General features: G+C 43.1%; 1 protein-coding gene across 3 annotated transcripts in view; it reads right to left on the bottom strand.

Annotated features, from left to right (window-relative positions):
* Positions 1-8,815, bottom strand: part of KLC1 (kinesin light chain 1) — a 48,357-nt gene extending 39,542 nt beyond the window's left edge. Inside the window, exon 1 of one of the 3 annotated variants that reach the window (XM_074583868.1) lies at positions 8,390-8,786. The gene's annotated coding sequence lies outside the window, so the exon portion shown is untranslated. Of the gene's footprint in view, positions 1-8,389 lie in introns of all 3 variants that reach the window. The other 2 variants (XM_074583870.1, XM_074583869.1) reach the window with 2 other exon arrangements.
* Between the last annotated feature and the right edge of the window lie 3,834 nt (positions 8,816-12,649).

Here is a 12,649-nt window from a genome sequence, read left to right on the forward strand (position 1 = left end):
GGGTGGGGATCTAGATTCAATGGCCACACAAACTACAAGCAGGCTCTGTAATTCAAACCCCACCGGCTGTTGCTTTCAAAAATACGCTGTGCATCTTCGCTCTCTACCTGCATTCTGCACAAACTCCAAATTAAGAAATTTTTTCTGAAGTTAAATGAGTACTCTAAGATCAGTATTTTAAGTGTGCTCTAAAATCAAAACGCAGCGTATAATTTTAACTTAAAAGTACTGTGAGAGAAATTGATACCAACTGAATAAGAAAGACTTAAAAGGAGAGTAACTGAATCATTAATCTGCCTTTACCTCTTTTCTGAACAACGGAAAGGAGATGTAATTAAGCAATGGCAAATTACTGGGACGACGAGTCAAAGTCATCCTGTGGTTCCTCTTGCCTTTTCAAAAGATACAGGATAGATAAGAAATCCTTCAAAAATTAGGACATCTGGCTAAGACATCTATCAGGACCGCAACAAAATCTTACCTGTCATCTCTGCATGATCTCTTCACCCCCCAGGAATACCCACCCAAGCACCAGCATCCTGTGTTTCAGAATCATCCCAGACCAGAACCCCTCAGAAAAGTTTTATCACATCATAGAATAGATTGGGTTGGAAAGGACCTTTAAAGGTCATCACCACTTCAGTGGCTCACCTCAGCTCAAACCCCGGGGGCGTCTGGGTGGAGATGCTGCGAAGATCAGAGAATCACAGAATAATTTGGGTTGGAAAGGACCTTTAAAGGTCCTCTAGTCCAACCCCCCTGCAATAAACAGGGACATCTTCAACTAGATCAGGCTGCCCAGAGTCCCCTCCAACCTGACCTTGAATGGTTCCAGGGATGGCACGTCTACCACCTCTCTGGGCAACCTCTTCCAGTGTTTCACCACCCTCATGGTAAACAATTTCTTCCTTATATCTAGTCTAAATCTACCCCCTTTTAGTTTAAAGCCACTACCCCTTGTCCTATCACAACAGGCCCTGATAAAAAGTTTGTCCCCGTCTTTTTTATAAACCCCCTTTAAGTACTGAAAGGCTGCTTATAAGGTCTCCCCAGAGCCTTCTCTTCTCCAGGCTGAACAACCCCAACTCTCTCAGCCTGTCCTCACAGAAGAGGTGCTCCAGCCTTCTCATCATCTTTGTGGCCCCTCCTCTGGACCCCCTCCAACAGGTCCATGGCTTTTCTGTGCTGACAGCTCCAGAGCTGGACGCAGTGCTCCAGGTGGGGTCTCACCAGAGCAGAGTAGAGGGGCAGAATCACCTCCCTCGACCTGCTGGCCACACTTCTTTTGATACAGCCCAGGATACAGCTGGCCTTCTGGGCTGCGAACGCACATTGCTGGCTCATGTCCAGCTTTTCATCCACCAGTACCCCCAAGTCCTTCTCGGCAGGGCTGCTCTCAATCCCTTCATCCCCCAGCCTGTATTGATTCTGGGGGTTTCCCCGACTCAGGTGCAGGATGCTGCACTTGGCCGTGTTGAACCTCATGATGTTCACATGAGCTAACTTCTCAAGCTTGTCCAAGGTCCACCTGGATGGCATTCCATCCCTCAGGCACGTCAACCACATCACTCAGCTTGGTGTCATTCACAAACTTGCTGGGAGTGCAGCTGATCATGCTGTCCGTGACACTGATGAAGATACCTGCCCTTGGTGAAGCTCTGCTGCCTGTCTCGAATCACCTCCCTGTCCTCCATGTGCCCTAGCATAGGTTCTAGGAGCATCTGTTCTATGATCTTCCTAGGCACAAAGGTGAGGCTGACAGGTCAGTAGTTCCCAGGATCCTCCTTTCTAAAAATGGATGCAATGTTTCCCTTTTTCTAGTCACCATGGACTTCACCTGACTGCCGTAACTTTTCAAACATCATGGAGAGTGGCTTGGCAACTACATCAGCCAATTCCCTCAGTACTCTGGGACGCATCTTGTCAGGTCCCATAGAATTCTGTATGTTCAGGTTCCTCACTGGTCATGAACCTGATCTTCTCTTATGGTGGGAGGGACTTTGCTTCTCCAGTCCCCGCCCTGTGGTCTATCCACTCAAGAGGTGTGGGAAGGTTGCCAGCGAAGACTGAGGCAAAAAAATTGTTATTGAGTACCTCAGCCTTCTCCTTGTCCATTGTTACCAGTTTGTCAGTCTTGCTCATCATGGGGAGTTCACTTTCACAACCAGGCAGTGTCCCTATAGTCTTCCCAGGATACCTGTCCCTGCTTCCACTGCCTGTGCGCGTCCTTCTTGCCCTTCAGTTTGACCAGCAGGTCTCAACTCAGCCATGCTGGTCTCTTGCCTTCCTTGTCTGGTTTCTCACACCTGGGGATCAAGAGCTCTTGTGTTCTATGGAAAGCATCCTTGAAGATCTGCCAGCTCTGTAATACTGAATACAGCAATATTCGTTATACTGAATGTAAATGGGCTACATCCAAGGAAATGGCAAATAGAAACAATAATGCATTCTTGTACCTTCTACACATTATTGCCTTCTATGTACAGAGGAACTTAGAGACAGAAATGTCCATCAAATCATCTGTTCTGGCTTCCTGCAAACACAAGACCATGGGCGTTCACTCACTAAGGCTATGGTCAGAGATAATAAGCAATGCTCCTCGTGCAGCCATACATTCCATTCACATCCTCCATCATGCCAGCACAGCACTCTTGTCCATCATAAATCAAACTACGGATCTGCACCTTTTACTGGATTATTTTTCAGTCAGAAGTGTGGGGAGAGAAAAGGAAAAGGTCCAGGACACGAACACAGCCAAAATACACCTATTTTATGATGCTGCCTTGCATCAAACTGTGTTAACAGAATAAGGACATGGAACAAGCAACCGGAGTGTGGAACTATATAAACCAGCACTGAGACTGACAAGTTCAACTACATCCTTCGACATTGATTATATATTACTATTCTGCCAGCAGAAACATTTTAGGAGGTTGCTATTCTCCTATCTCAAACCTGTAACCTCCCCTATATCCTCACAGATTACCATCCCACTGGTTGTAGTAATCTGTCTACACACAGCCACCCCCTACACTGAGGTGGTAGGGGGAGGAATCCCACTTTTTTAACCAGCCCTTCTCCCTCTCAACACACACTAAATATGATCTGGGGGGTGTAGGGAGGAACATCCAGTTTAAGCACACGAACAAATGAAATGTTAAAGGTGAGGAGGGTATAGTAAAATCCACTTGTGGTGAAGATGAGGGAGTAACACCAGTCTACCTGAATTGGATGCTGCTCAAAACGGAAGAGAAAAACAGAGCTGTGGCTTTCCTACACTATTCAGCCTGATGTTGTTTAATAAAGAAGCAACCATAAAAGCACTTAATCTTAAACACAACATTCTATTCAGGGGCCGGGGGGCGGAAGGGGGGGAGGCAAACCCACCCGCAACACAGAACCCCCCTTCTCCCCTGCCAGTCCGTAATGCTTTGCCAATCATTCATCTACTGTCAGCTGGAAGGAGTAAACTCAAGATACATTGCAGGAATGCAGTTACTGCAATCCCTTTAGAAGTTTAAACCCACCACCTTCTACACTGTGGAATGGTGCATACACACACAAATAGCAGCACATTGCAAGTAATCTTAATTTTTTGTTAATATTTAACTACTTGTGGTCTCTCCAGACAAAGCACAATATTAGAACACTATAAAATATTAGTAGTAATATGCTGCCAAAAGGGATAGCAACATAGGATTTAAGAAACAGTTTATGAATATAACATCAGTGCTTGTACGTAATGCAAATTAGTAAGAATTAAGATATACAGTTACCTGATAATTCCACAAAATGTAAGTACTGTCCTTTAAAAAGACTGATTTTTAGGTACAAATTTTTAAGTAGTACCAAAAAGTTCAGCTTTACGTCACGCATTTCTTGACCTTCTGAATGTTAATTAATACAACATTAACTTTTTAAATAGTTTGCTGGGGTACATCACATAGAAAGTAGAGTACAATTAGCCATCAGCCCAACGCTACTGATACGTAAGGAAGCCAGTACTATTGACTAGACTGGTTACATCCTTCGCTCTATTCACTTTGAAATTTAATAAAATCAGCTGTAGTTCTGATATAACCCCAGAAACAAATCTTAATAGGATGAATGGGTTTTATGTCAGATATTTACAAAAGAACCAAAATAGGTAACTGCTCACTTTTAAGTCTACCCACAAAATATATTTTATTGCTTTTACCTGTAAGCAAGACTTGATATTGAGAAACCATGTAAGAAATCTGTACATTTAAGCAGACAACAGAGGGAAAGCATATTTGGAATAGAAGATTACACGATCCCATGCTTCCTAACTTTGAGCAAGACAGATGACCAACAATAATTATTTGACAAAATAAATTCAATTTAATTCTACATACATGTCAAAACACAGCTTCCAGAGTAAAGATTGTTTCTGATTGCACTAAAAAGAGTTAAATAGTAGAGTCCATGGGAGATAAGCTGGATTCAAAGAAACAAACAGTGATTAAATCAACACACAGATACTATTACTTGCATCTGTTTTCTTAGCTGACTGAATCCAAAGAAACTGACAACTATCAGAAATTAATTTTATTAACATTATAAGAAATTAGCATATCTAGTGTTAATTGTGCTTTAGTATTTGTTCTCTGAGAACAACTCCTTTTTTCACATTCCCAAATATATTATGGGCACTGGAAGCATACATCCTCAGTCCTATGCTTGCCTACTTGCTATGGCCTGTCATTATTAAAAATATATTAACTGACTAGCATACAAAAAAACCACCCCAACTGTAATGCCATCTTATGCCAGATGCCTGCAAAGCACCTCACACAGAACCCTATGGAAATAATTCCTTTATCACTGAGAGCGTCTGTAATTCTGGCTCTGACCCTCTAACAAAGTGCCCGATTTAAATCCCATAAAATGAAGGCAACAAAAGCATCTCAGCAAATCTAAGCCAGCAAAAGTGCATCTTTTTTCTGGTCAGGCATTTATTGATTAAGTAATTTTTCAAAGGAACCACACTTATTTCTACAGCCTGCTTTCAGAAAGGAAAATGTTTCACTAAAGAAATTACTGGGAAAGCCTTAATATTTCAAAAATACCTGAAGCCAACTATGACTCAGGATATAACTATTATAATCAGTTCAATTTTGAAGTTAAAAACGTTTCTTTTTAGAATGAACAATCTGTCTTTGACTGGTACTTGGTTACCACAAAGTATCTATTAGACTTTATTTGTGTCATAATTTTGTTTTAAGGAAATTGAGAGTTAACATTGAAAAGAAACATTTTTCTAAACTTTGGACAAGGTAAACACAGTGTTAGTATAAAACAATTTAAAAATACGTGGGAACCACAATGTCTTATACAGGCTGGTTTAAGAGAAAAGCCCGTGATTAGTGACTTCATTGCAACGATCATGGAATTGGTCCATTTTTACGACAGTTGTGTCATACTGAACAACACCCTGGAGGCAGACAGACTACGAGAGGTTTTTATTTAACTAGATCTAGCATGCTTGTCCCCATCACTATCTGCTACTATGCTCTTCAACATTAAATACAGAAGTATATTTTGCTTATTTATGAATTTACCCAGATTTCCTTATTTTCCACTCCTCTTACAAAAATATGTTAACAAGTATTTGTACACTGAATTAAGTTTAAAATAGTCACAAGCTACGCATCTGAAGACATGCTATTAATCACAGAATAAATCCAACTGCACGTCTGCCACAGAAGCTAAACAGAGGAAGAGATGAAAGAAACTGCACAAGCCCATGTCTCACGAGAAACAGAAGCTGCGTTAAATGGACTCATACCTGAATATGAGGCTGCAATATTTCCCCAACCTCCCAATTAAATAAGAGACATATGCAGGTTATGTGTGCATCCACAAATAGATACACATATATACATGTACAGAGAGGTATGTATACTGCATAAGAGTAGCATGCAAGTGAGGGTTTTCTGACCTTATCACAGTAAATTCTTCATAAACACAGGAAGTAGCAATTGCTCTTAAATGACTTAAGTGTGTGTTATCATTTTGATACTTGTGTGTCAAAAACGTTCAAAAGATCATGTTCCAGACTCCTGCAAACTTAATTAACAATTTTGTATGCAATTCTTCTTTTGTCAAACACAGGCCTTTTTAAAAATCAGTTTCCGTTAACACGGCACGGTTAGTATATCATAGTAATTTGACAAACAGTAAATGAGGCTATTTCACGAGACGTTTGGAGGTTAACTTTATTCTCTTTTTTAATTACATATGATAGCATGCTTTCCTTAGTTAAAAAGTGAAGGGAATATAAGCTCAAATTGCTGTTAGAATTTCTGATTACTGGAATTGTCCAGTTCCATCATCATCCTTCAGAAACAGAAAGGCTGCCAAACTTTAACTGCAACATGATGCAGAAGTGATACTGCATTGTTGTGCGAGTTTCAGGAACTGACAATTTAAATTCCCTGCATTTACTCATACGGTTCTATATTATATAAAATACATATCTAATGGAACTGCTGGAGTTCCCCACATCTGTTGTAATTTCACAAAAAGGTCCTCTTAAACCATGTGTTCACAAAAATAATTGTTCAAGTGACTTACAATATAAAAGGTCTTCTGCTCACAATCACCAGATGGATCAGCTTTCTCTCTGCTGACAGTAAATGCTGAATATGTTACTTTCAATTGTATCTATAATCCTAGGGCTGTAATATCCTGTATCATGTTTCGCTGAAGCTTTGGCATTCATCATCAATTAAAATAAAGCTTTTTTCCAAAACAGTTTGGTGCATTCAAAAAGGTGGTGGTTTTAGTTTTGTTTGGGTTTTTTGTTCGGTTGTTTTTTGTTGTTGGTTTGATTTTTTTTTTTTAATTAAAATGCTAAACTGTCTAAATCTTGAAGGTTCCTTTTTAGCTTCCATTGCGCACCCTTTGGGCCTAAGTTTCCTATTTAAGTGAAGTGCAAATACAAAAGTGGAAGTGAAAGAGACAATTACTTCCCAGAGTAATTGTTACTAAACCTTCTGCCCACTGCAAGAACACTAAAATTACATTTTAGTAGTCTTCATTTTATGTATTTTTATGTATAATTGTGAAAGTATTTTATATCATGAATAATATTTGTTCACCATTTTGCTGTTCCAAGCAAACTATAAAAACAAACTTCCACTTTTTTCTAGCTGTTTTTATTTTCTGATTCTGTATTCTGATTGCACGAGCAGTACTTAAGCACTGCTGCTACATTTAAATCATATACAGCTACATTTAAATCATATACAGCTACATTTAAATCATATACACTAATGGAAACCATTAACGGGGGGGGGGGAAGAGTAAGAGCACCACCATTGATTTAGTAGCCTTCAAAAAGCCAGGCGGTAACATTACATTAGGTGATGCCACTTTGGACATTAAAATATGCTTCAATATGCTTAGAACACAAAATTCAATAAGGAGTCAAGAAGTTCCATCTTGTGATTACAGACAAGTAATCACAAAATCAACAAATCGGGCATCTTGTTACCTAAAAATTTCAGAAACACGAAGCCAGAATGAGTAAGATATTAAAGTGTCTTTCTAATTAATCTCTGCCCTAAAAGATACAGTTATCAATTAAGTCAGTGATGTATTCACGTCATTTTGCTAGAATAGCATGTTCCTAATCAACGTTTTCCTTATTTTAGAAGCACAGAAATCTGGCCAAGACCTAAGTCTACGAATCGCCTCCGACTACAGCATGGTGGGTGACCTACAATACATAAATCCGGTCACTATTTACAAAACCCAAGAAAGCGCTGCCCCCGCTTCATCTTTCCCCATTTACGAATTAGCAGCAAGAACAAGCCACCTCAGCTAAGTACTAAGAAGTCAAACCCAGGCGCCGCAGCCCCCCGGAGCCGAGCTGATCGCCGCGGAGGGCGGGGGCGGGGGGAGGAGGCCGGCAGCCGCCCTCACTCGCCTCTGCCCGGGCTCCCTCCCTGGGCGGCGCCCGGCCCCGCCGCAGCACCGAGAGGAGAAGGGGACAAAGCCAAGCCGATGCCCCATCCCCGCCGCGGGTGGTGGTGGTGGTGGAGGCTTCCTCTCCCACCCTCCCGGTGACCGTAACTGATAGAAATTTACACAAAACACACCGAAAAACAACCTCGCGTGTGTCCTCGTCGCCCCCCCCCCCCCCCCCCCCCAAAAAAAAAACCCCACCCCACCGAAGGGGCTGGCTGTCAGCGGCGCTGCGGAGGGACCAGCCGGCCAGCGCAGCCTTTTGTTGTTTGCGTAACGGCAGATAAAAAGGGCACAAAAAACTAAACAACCTTCTCCCCCCACAACCCCTCACCCCCCTTCTCACTCCCTCCCTCTCGCTGCCGCTCCCCGGGCGCGGGCAGCCCCCCCGGCTCACCGCTCGGTGCTGCAGGCTCGGGCGATGTGCGCAGCGCTCGCTGAGGCGGCGGGGGCCGCGCAGCCCGGGGCGGGGGGGGGGAGGCGACCGGAGGAGGATGTCAGCGGTGGGCGGGCGGAAGGGAGGAAGGAAAAGGGTTTTGGGGGGGCTGGGGAGGACCGAAGAGAGGGAAGGAAGGAAGCGGGTCGGCACCACGATACCCTCACAGTGCTTCCTTCAAGGCGCTGACAGGCCCAGCCTGACAGGCGCGGCGATCGGCGCACGGCCCGGCCCCGAAGGAGCGGGCGCTGACAGCTGCAGGCAGCCGCCGCCGCCTCCGCCGCCCCGGCTGCTGCGGCTGCTGCTGCCGCCACCGCCCCTGCGCCCGCCCCCGGCTCCCCTCCTGCCCGCCGCCCCGCCCAACATGGCGGCTCCCCCTTCTTCTCCCACAGGCCCCCGCGCGCCCTTCTTTCCCACCGCGCCCCCCTCCCAATCCATGACGTCATCTCTCCCCCGCGGAGGGGAGCGGGAGCAGGCGGCGGGTCGCGAGGGGAGCGCGAGCGCAATGGCCTCCCCGCCGCGCCCTCAGCGCAACACCCGTCTGTCGCCGCCGTGAGGGCGAGGAGGATGCTGATGAAGGCCCCCAGGGTTCGGGGGCGAGGGCCTATCCTGACAGCCCCGGCGGAGGCGGGTGGCGGCTATGCTGCACCTCGCCGAGGCGTCGTCTGGCCGAGGCGTGAGTCAGTGGGGAGCAAAACCCGGCATTTCCTCAGGGCAGCCTCTGACGCTGAGATGATTTCGCTCCAGAGCGGGGCACCACCGCAGGTGCTCTTCATGGTGGCGGTACCGAGCGTCCTGGAAAGAAGTTTTGGGTTTTGCTTCTGTAGAGCTGATGCTGCCGTGACAGCTGAGCGCCTCTGGGACAATGGCACACGAAGAGCTCCGCAGCACACAGCCAGCTCACGGTGCAGCTCACACTGGGGAATCTGCGGCTGAAGTGCAAATTCTGTGGTGAAGGCTGGACCCCCCCTTAGGGCTAATTATGTGATCTTAATATATTTCAGCACGCTTATCTTTGTTCAATATTGAACCAAGTGAAAGATCCCTGCTCTTCTACAGGGTTACACATAAAAAATAAGACTTCCATGAGAACTCGGTGGCACTTGTCACAAGAACTATTTCTTTGCAGCTTCAAATTTCATTCCCACTCTCGCTAGAGAAGAAGGAACGGTCAGAGTATTTTCTTCATGTTGCTTCATGTTCTGCTAGGTAGAAGTCAAGTCCAGAATTGAAAGATGGAAGGAACTGAAGTCTCAGATGAAAAAACAGTTAAATATAGCAAAGCAGTAAAATGCACATTGGAAATGATCAGGGATCAGTTACAGACTAACTTTATGAAAGAATTATTAATGTCTGGGCAGAATATTATGGTGCATTACCATCTGACCTCCGAATAGGAATGAAATGGAATGGAGTGGTTCCAATGTACGTTGGAAGGGACCTACAACAACCATCTAGTCCAACTGCCTGTGTAACTCCTGCAGTACATATAGGGTATGACTCATAAGCTAATGGAAACACATGGAGGTATAGTGGTAAATCAAAATGCGCAGCCTCACCTAAATGCCAGTATCTAAAACACACAAGGAAAGCAGAGCTTACATCTGTTTGCCCTCACACACAACATTGAGCAAGCCTACAAAATGGCAGACGTGAGAACAAGAGTCAGGTAAGAAAGCAAGACTCCCAAAAAGAAGCAGGAAGACGGAAGAGGAATCAAAGCTAATGCTGCTGTTAAAGAGGCAGAAGAACAGGAAGAGTCACAGGAGCCCACAAGAAACAAAACAAAGTTCGGGGAGCATGGATTGTCAGCAGACTGCAAATACAGAGTCGCTGTTGTATTTGAAAAGCTGAGGAACTGAAGTGTACTTTCTGAATACCACTCACAGATTGATAACTTACACAGGTCAAGCTGTCCAACAAAAAACAATTGTGATACTAGTATTTCAGAGCAGCAGCTTCTTGTGTTCTCCATTTAAAACATTTCCCTGGGAATTTTGTATCAATAGTTTACCATAATATTTTAGTTTTGACAGGCAATACAGGATAACTATGTATAATAAGGTGAAATATGTGTTTGCACAGTAATATGAAAGGGAAAAAAAAGATTGAAGGGCATTCCTTTATACAAACTACATTTTAAAAATAAGAGTTGTGCCAATTGGTCCACAGGTTCAGAGTATTTTCATGAATATGCAAGAGATTTAATTAAAAATAGGACATGCCCTAATTACATAGTTATGCAAGAGAACTGATTCAAAGGAACCACTCCTGTCTTTTGACTAAACAATATTCATTGCTTTCTTCCTATCACACATTTGCTTTAAAAGATTTCCTGCAATTAGCTGCTTACCCGAGGGATCTGAGCATCTCTGAACAAAGCAACTACTCCAGCTATGACCCTGATTCATAATACGCTGGCTAATCAAGTATATGCATGCTGGCAATTTCCCACATAAGCAGCACACACTATAAGCTCCCTCCTGCAGGAAGGTTGATGAGCTCAATGGAACTGAAGTGCAGTATTACTCCCCTCTGTTTATGGCACACAGCAGAAGATAGACACAGAAGAGACTTGGTGAGCGTGCTGCTTCTTCCAGCTTCTGCCCGACTTGAAATATCATAAGAGTTGCTCTCCGTTTGGATCTTGTTTTTCCTGTCCCATCTACATAAGAATTACCCAAGTTCATCTAGCAGTAAAAACTGTTTACTGCCCAGATTTCCATCTTCTCTTAGGGAACTAGTTATGCTGTATGCCCTGCTTTTAGGCTGAAGTCATCTAGACATGCTGTCTCTAGAATATTCTTTGTCTGCCACCAACAAGGTGACCGTGGTTTTCTGCAGACATCTGAGTGGATATTTAAAACAAAACCCCAAAACACATTATTTACAATGCTGGATTCTTTATTCTCAATATACCCATTTCCCTCCTCTCCCAGAAGAGAGAGGGAGGTTTGTAATTCACAGTGGGAGAGAAAAAAGCAAACAGTTCTATTAATGCAGCACAAAGCTCTTAGTTTTGAGGTGCAACAGTGTGAGAAATACACGCAGCAAACTAGGATCCGATTTGACTGACATGCACATATAGAGCAAGGCTCTATAAAGAAATTCAGGTTCACTTCATGTAAGAAACGTGGGTCATTTTATTTTACCATTGTTACTTAAAAAATTTATCCTCCTGGCTTAAAGTATTTTCCTCCAAAAGAGACAAAAGTTTTTTAAATCTAATCCTGCAGTCTATAAAATCTATGACTTCATTTTATAAATATGGGCTACAATAAAGCGGTACATTGGAATAATTTCAGCTGCTGCTAAAGTGCTGTTTAAAAGCATCCTGGCAATAATAAATATTGAAAGGCCAGATTCAGCAACCTGTCTGGCTTTTCATCACAATCACTTGACAGTTGCATATGCTTTTAGTTTCTATTTCCTACAAGAACATCTTTATGGAAAAGAGGAAGCATAAAAATCAGTGCTCAAGAGTCAGAAGTGTCAAGTACACAGTCCCAGACACAGTTTTAGCCTAACTCCTTTGTGCGTATGTGCAATTACTGTATGCAGAGCTACATTGTTATCAGGGAGTTCAGGCACTTTGGAGTAAAAGGTCTGTATTTTGTTTGACATGACTCATTGTCATAGTCAAGATGCCTGAACATACCATCGGGAACCCACTGTTGGGTATGGCATTAAAGTACTAAGTAAAATAAATAGTGAGCATGATCCTGCTCCCCAAGTCAATAAGCCTTATTTACATGCAAGTGAATTCTCCTTTTTCAGAGTCTAGGATTTCTAGATTTCTAGGATTTCTAGAAAGCCATAATAAATGAAAGGCAGGGTCATTTTCCCTGCTGTTTTCTATCCACAGAGAAATAACAAGGAAATAAAGCATGCAGTGTTAATTCAACTCTTAACAGGCCATTTCATTAGTTAATTTCTGTTGCTTTTTTTAAACAGAGCGGGATGCTTGCGCTGGACATTAACACTTTATTAAACAGAATTCTTTTCATCTCCCAGCTATTGCAGAGCAGTGCTATTGTTAAAGCCCAAAAGATATTGAACGGTTTTAAGATGCCCATTAAATTAGCTTTAAAACAGTTCTATTATGAAAAACAGAGTTAAAAACCTCAGGTAATACAGTTAAAGTAACTACTTGAAAGCTAGAAACTATTAGAGAATTTGCGTGTCAATATTAATGTGAACACAAAGAAAAATACTCGACAA

The sequence above is a fragment of the Larus michahellis genome, chromosome 4, assembly GCF_964199755.1.
Source record: "Larus michahellis chromosome 4, bLarMic1.1, whole genome shotgun sequence".
Classification (NCBI taxonomy): Eukaryota; Metazoa; Chordata; class Aves; order Charadriiformes; family Laridae; genus Larus; species Larus michahellis.